Source organism: Pteropus medius, unplaced genomic scaffold (assembly GCF_902729225.1).
Source record: "Pteropus medius unplaced genomic scaffold, Ma_sr-lr_union100, whole genome shotgun sequence".
Classification (NCBI taxonomy): Eukaryota; Metazoa; Chordata; class Mammalia; order Chiroptera; family Pteropodidae; genus Pteropus; species Pteropus medius.
Genome location: NW_024356249.1, coordinates 18,482,191 through 18,489,311, shown reverse-complemented (window position 1 = coordinate 18,489,311; position 7,121 = coordinate 18,482,191). Strand labels below are relative to the sequence as shown.

The window sequence follows — 7,121 nt, the reverse complement described above, 5'->3', positions numbered from 1 at the left end:
CCCTGGGATTCTTGAACAATTGTAAGCGGGAGCCCCAAGTGAGAAATCCTGGATATCCACTCAGGATACATAGATGAATAAGCAATAAATTAGGGAAAGTGTGTAAAGCTGATAAGGGGGTGGAGGGGGAGGGGTATACTAGTTATACTAGCTTTCAAGGTCTAGCTATACATTTTGTAGTGGGAGCAGGGGCAAAGACTATAGGGGTGTACAGTTTTTAGTAACATGCCTATATTTATGTATTTCAAGACAACAAACTCGCAGAGATTATTAGGCCTTTGAGATTTTTCAGTTTTAGAAATTTTCCAGTTGTAATCAATCCAAAAGATGTCGCTGGCAAGAGGTTGGTTTGCATACTTATGCAGAGAGTCAAAGTTGGGTATTATCTTGATATGTATTGTGTGCCATGCTTGATGGGAATATTTTTTTGAGAAAGTAAATCAGAATTGTTTGCAGACTGGATGAGTCATTCTTTTATTCATTCCCTTATTTTAAAAGAATATATTGAATGCCTGCTACATGCCTGGTACTCTATAGTTGAACCCAGAATGAGAACTGAGAAGGAAAACTGGAGTGGGGAAAGGGAGGGAGGGAGAAAGCCTGCCTCATGGAAGCAAGCGTGAGCATCCTCAGTTGGTCTTGTACTGGAATTGTAGCTTTATAGACTAATTTTAGTGAAAAGTTACATTTTACAATATTAGGTCTTTTTATGGTAGTCTATTTATTCAAATATCTCATTTTCATTACTAAAGTTTTGTAGGTTTTCTTTTTTTTTTCCCCCCATAGTTCTGCACTCCTAGGTATTTTACTCCTAAGTATTAATTGCTCTTATGAGCAATAAAATTCTAACCAGTTTCCTTACTTTCAGTCTAAAGCCTACCTCATCAACACCTGCAAATCTATTCTCCTTTTAGATTAAGAATTTAAATTTTTTTATCTCTTTAATTAATAGGAAATTATGAATTTTTGTTTCGATTTTTATCCTTACATTTTCTAATAGGCTTACTTAACAATATCTAAAGTTTAAAAAAACTTAAAATGCTTATATTTAATCATTTTCCTTCCATCTTAATATTGTTGCCAACACTTTATTTCACCTTGATTTATTATCAGAAATTAGTAATTACTAGTTATTTTTACGTATTTAGTATTGTAATTTAATGGCACATATATAAATTTCTTTGCTCATTATTTCTTCTTGCATTTCTCATGGAATATATTTCTTTTCCTAAAGTTTCTATAGATAAGTTCTGCTCTTGGTAGATTTTATTTGTCGGAAAATGTCTATATTTCACCTTTGTTCAGCTGGATATAGAGTTATAGATTAATATCTATTTTTTTCAGAGTTTTAAAAATATTATTCCATTACATTCTTGTTTTCATTATTGCTTTGGAAAAGTCTGCTTTTGGTCTGATTATTTACTTTTGTAGGAAACTTGTCTTTTCTCTCTGCTAGCTTTTGATATCTCCTCTTTTTCTTTTACTGTCTGTCCTTTCTCAGAAATATATTTTATTGTGGAATTTTTTTTGTTTATCTTACTTGGAACTTATACTTCTCGAAATTGAAGGTTTATATTTTTCATCAATTCTGAAAAAAGCTTATCTTTCTCATTTTCTGTCTTTTTTCTTTCTGGAATTCCTATTATGAGATATAAGATGGATCTATTCATTCTACTTTCCATGTATCTTAACTCCTTTCATATTTTCCATTTTCTTATATCTTGGGCAGCATTCTGAGTAATTTCCTTAGATCCATCTTCCACTTCACTAACTTTCACTTTGGCTATATCTACTTTTCTGTTCATCACTAAGTTTTTTTTAAAGACACATTTAATCACCATCATGATCAAACGAATACATTTAGCAATCGACAACATGTGAACAACAAAAACAAACACAATCCTACATTTAAATTTTTTATTGGAACGCTTTGCACTTTCCACGAATAGAAATTTAAATACCTGTTTTACAGGTAGTCACAAATAAAATCCTCATTAAAAAAAAAATTTGTTTTGGCCTTAAGAATGTTGTAACCTATAGCTTTTCTGTCACTTCTCTGGCTCTCCTCTTCTAATAAGCTGCTTTTTTTTTTTTTTTTGGAAGCAATTAAAAATTCCTGTCACTGCTATAACTACTGGTGTTGCTGGAACACTTGTAACCACATTGGTTTTGTGGTTTGGAAAAGTATTGGCATATACCTCTATAGGGACGAGAGCTTTTGCCTTCAAAGTTTTCTCCTTTCATGGGTCCAGAGTCGAAGATTGATTGTCATAATTGCCAAAGTCATTGTAGCTTCTATGACCTCTCAAACTGATTCCATCATCACTCGATTCATGATTACCACTGTATCCACCAACACCATGGCTGCCACCAAGGCCATCACAACCACTGAAACTCCATGACCAAAGTTGTCATTCCCTCTAAAACAACCTCCACAATCACTGCCAAAGTTTTCAGAACGACGTTTGGATGAGGCATCAACCATCTCTTGCTTATCCATTGTTCTCCTTACTTTACAGTTATAGCTATTCACAGTATGGTATTTCTGAATGACAGTCTTATCTGTGGAGCTATAGTCACCAAAGGTTACAAAAGCAAAGCTCTTCTTGTCACTGCCTTAGTCATTAATGATTTCAATCACCTCAATCTTCCTATACTAATCAAAATAATCCCTCACATGATGTTCTTCAGTGTCTTTTTTAATAACACTTTTTAAATAAGTCACTGGGCAGTTGGTCTTGAAACCCTCTCTTGAGACAGCCCTCTTTGGTTCCACAACTCTTCTAGCCACCTTGAGTGGCCTTGCATTCATGACTATGTCTGCTTGCTCCACAGTAGCATATGTAACAAACCCAAAGTTCCCGGAGCGCTTGGAATTTGAATTTTTCATTACCACACAATCTATGAGTGTTCTCCCTGGCTCAAAATGACTCCTCAGTCTCTCCTTCATTATTTTAAAGTTCAAACCTGTGGTGAAGAGTCTCTGAAGCTTTTCGGGTTCTTTGGGAGACTCCGAATTAGACATGATGGCGATGTGAGGGAAGACTTGAACAATGTTTCTTCAGCTGTGGCCACAAGCAGAAACCCACTGAGTTTTTAATACCAATAGCTATCATTTTAATTTATGGATGTTCTTTTAATTTTTTCAAATATATTTTAATTTAATTTTTTTCTTCAAATATTAAATATCTTATCTATGTTTATTAGTCATTTTAGTTTTCTTTTATAATTTCTAGATAGATTTGTTTTACAGTCTAAGTATAAAAATTATACTATCTAATATTCTTGGGAATCTAAGTCTGTGGTTTGATTTTTCCTTACCTCTTGATTTTTGGTGTGTTTTGTAATTTTAGATTATGAACTCGGGTTTGGTGAAGCTTTATCTGTGAAAATCCTCTGCAGCCTGGTTGAGAATGTGACCCCCAAAGAGATTTTGTTCTTGCATCTGCTAGGCACTTTAGTCTAAAACTGTTTTGTTTCATTTTGTCTTGTTTTTTAAGGTTAATTTCTTGGGTAGACAATTCCTAGAGTATACGATTATGTAAATTCTAACATCAAACTAAGGTGAAAAGAGGCTAGTAGCCTGTAAATGGTCAGAGCTGTAAATTTGTTTTAACTAATTAATCTTTCCCTACCTTAATCTCATTTCATAACAAGCTAGTTCCCAGTTTATTCTCTATGCTGGTGGTCAGATTTTTCTTTTATTGAATGTGTAGCACTTTGGAGGTTCTGACTTTATGAAGGAAGGACTGGGATGTTGCATCCTAATTCCAATTCCTCACTTCAAGAGGGCCTGAGACCTTGTTTTCTTAATTGGCGTGGGCTTTAAAAACCAATGCTCTAGAGAGGTAGATTAGTAAGCCTTCACTGGAGTACCAAAGTTTGAGTTTTAAGCTTCTTCTTCACTTTTTGGCCTTTGGACCTTTTCTGTATTTGAGAGTAGGAGTGGATAGAGTCCACTTATTTATTTCAAAGGATGCTTATTTTACCTGCTGTCAAATTTCTAGGCATTTTGCAGTAGGATACTTCTTTTTGGAATATTTAGTCTGCCATATTTCCATAAATAGAAGTCCCATATATTTCATTTACCTTATTCAATGCCGTTTCCCCAACACTGGGGAAAATATTTGATAGATGATAAATTGTGCCAGATATTTGTTAAATAATTGTTAAATTAAGGAATAAAACTGAATAACATTCTTGCATTTTAAAAGAAAATTTCCTAAAATAGATTTTTAATCCTCAGGTAGCATTAGCAAGGATGAGAATTTTAGGCTCCATTTAAGGACAAGTGAAAGAAAAATGACATTTGGGGTTGAGTTGTTCCCCTTCATGGTTGTCAGTACTATCTACCTAGGGATCTGATTCTGCTATAGTTATTATAGGGAAAATGCTTTCATGTCCAAGAAATAGAAAATTGATTTTGGACATCACCTCACTCTATTTATTGCTCCAAAAGAATGAATCACATTCTAGGCAGGATTACACTCCCTGGATTTTATTTACTTACTTATTTTAAGGACCACCTTCTCCATGATCTCACATTTCTTAGAAGCTTTCTCACGAATTAAAATGCATATCTAGGGACAGTTTTTCTTTTTTCATCATGAATAAACATGACTGTAAATCTATTCCATACATTTCTAGAGTAATTATAATAAAAACTCTTCACCCTCTCCTCTGACCCATTGTTTAAGATTCCATTTAAGACATTTCTCTCTTACTCTGTTACATGCCTCAGATATTTGTGCAAGGACTTATTGTTGGTTCCTTTATATTCTGAAGAGACTTTCCTTCTGATTTGGCCACCATCAGGAACAAGCCCAACCACAAGACTGGAATCAGTCTATCAGAGGTCAGTTGAAGGTCAGTGCCAGCAACATGTCCTGCTGGATTGGTTTTAGATCAGAATGTAGAGGAGGGATCACCTGTTGTTCCAGAAATATGACCTAATAATCTAGGATTATACAAATCTTCCCAGTTTGCTTTATGGAAAGAAAGACCACCCATATTTCATATTAAACAAGGTAGAAATATTACTATTGCTAATAGATGCTCAAATCATATTTATATATGGTTTGTACCTTCAAAAATATTTTAAAATACATTGTTACATTTGAATACAATTCTGAAAAAATAATTCTTGCGCATTATTGCTAAAAAAATTTTAACTGTCTCCTTTCTTCAGAGAAAGAAGGCAAAACTTATGAAAAATATTTTTTAAAATTATTGACATGTTAATTCAACCTGGATAATCAAGCATTTAGGTAGGAGTCTGGGGAAAACTTAATAAATAAATCATGATGCATACCATGTTTGAGTTGATACATAATACTTTTGAACAATCTTCAATTGTAGATTGATTCTCCACATGATAGAGAAAGTAGATTTCTTATGACCAGGAATCTCAGATTTTTTAGAAGAATCTTAAAACTATTTTATTTTAAATAAAAGTACTTTGTTAAATAAGTAATTAAAAGTCACTTGCTTTCTGGTAGAATTTTGTTAACTGCATCTACATATAATTTGCTATCTGGATTGCATATAAATGAAATCAGAAATCACTGAAATCGTTTGGAAATCCATGCATTCTCTTTTTTTTTTTTTTTTTTTTTTTGAGGATATTGTCATGGAATCAACTAAGTAATTTTCAACAGCCCATTGGACAGAATGCTTCTCATGTAATTTTAATCAGAGGGAGCTCTGCTATACTGGAAAGGATGCTGGAATGAAAGATGAAAGTTAGGAAATAAATATTTGAGTCCAAGCTCTGCCTCTTACAATGCTTTTTTTTTTATGACCTTGGGCAAATTACTAAATCTCTCTGAAGCTTGCCTCGTTTCAAAGAGGAAGATAATTATATTTATATCTTAGGTGGTTCTAAGGAGTAAAGGACTTGTGAAAAAACTTGTAAGGTAAGAAGTAAAGTGTGCTGTGTTACACGTTAACCCTCCCAGGAGGCTCTGAGCAAAGGCACTTCTGTTTTAGTCACTATTACATTTCCAGTATGCAGCACAGTGGTTGACTCACAGGAGATACTCAGTACAGACAGATTGAGTGAATAATAACTGTTCTTCCCTGAAGATGAATCAGAGTGTCTTGTTTACATCATGGTCCAAACCATAAAATTTCTTTTGTTTTCCCAGGAATAAAATGAAGAGGTTAGAATCACTGATGTGCATTGTTCCTTCCAAATGTGACATTTTTGTGATTCCATGAATCCTCACTCTCAGGATCCTCGGAGTGTCACAGAACCTCACTGCCCTGTTGAAGTCCCATATCCATATGGCAGAACAACGTAATTTTCAGAAACTTTAATTATATGTCTGCAATATGCAAACCAGAGAGATCATTGTTATTCAGTCGGTTAAAAAAAAAAGAAAAAGAAAAAACAAAAAGAAAAGAAAAATCACAGTGAATGAATGGTTAATAGCCAGAAGAAGTATTCAAATTCATTTGTCTATATAGACAGTCTACTGAGTAATTCTTACTCCAGTTACTAAATCCTGTAGAAGAGGGAAATTTCTCATCTGTGAATCATGGTTCTAATAAAATCTCTAAGGACTGCTGTAAATACTTTAAAAAATACTAGTGCTTATTATTCCATGAGAGTTGCTGAGAAGATAGGGCATTGTTTATAGTTACAGCAATATATAGGAAAATTAAACCCGTACTCCCCAATCCTTTTAGTTGTATTCTTAGGCTGGGAATATTTGTCTTGATTAAGCACAATTCCACAATGACGACTCAGAGTTCAAGGTCTTTCATGAAGTCTTCATTACTATTGGAGAATAATGATCAAGGAGAGATGCCAAAGTTTATATGGGAGGGTAGACTTTTAGAGACTCCAATTCAAATTTTGTCCTCTGTATTTCCTGTTATGCGTTCGGCTGGTGTGTGACCTCCACCTGTAACATGAAGCCCCTAAACATTTACGGATGGGTTTGCCAAGCTCCCCAGCCTCTGCTAAAGTAACAAGTGTGAGCAATCCAGCTGAGTAGATACTGGATGCATCTTCACCATTTATTATTTGAATAGGGTTTATGGGCAGTAATGTGATTCTTCTCATCTGTGGAATTTAGGAAAGCCTGCGATGCTGTTAAAACAGGATTGAGTGGACT

At 34.2% G+C, this 7,121-nt stretch overlaps 1 pseudogene; it reads right to left on the bottom strand.

The window, feature by feature from the left end:
• Positions 1 to 2,082: 2,082 nt before the first annotated feature.
• On the bottom strand, positions 2,083 to 3,025 carry LOC120601139 (heterogeneous nuclear ribonucleoprotein A1-like; annotated as a pseudogene).
• Between the last annotated feature and the right edge of the window lie 4,096 nt (positions 3,026 to 7,121).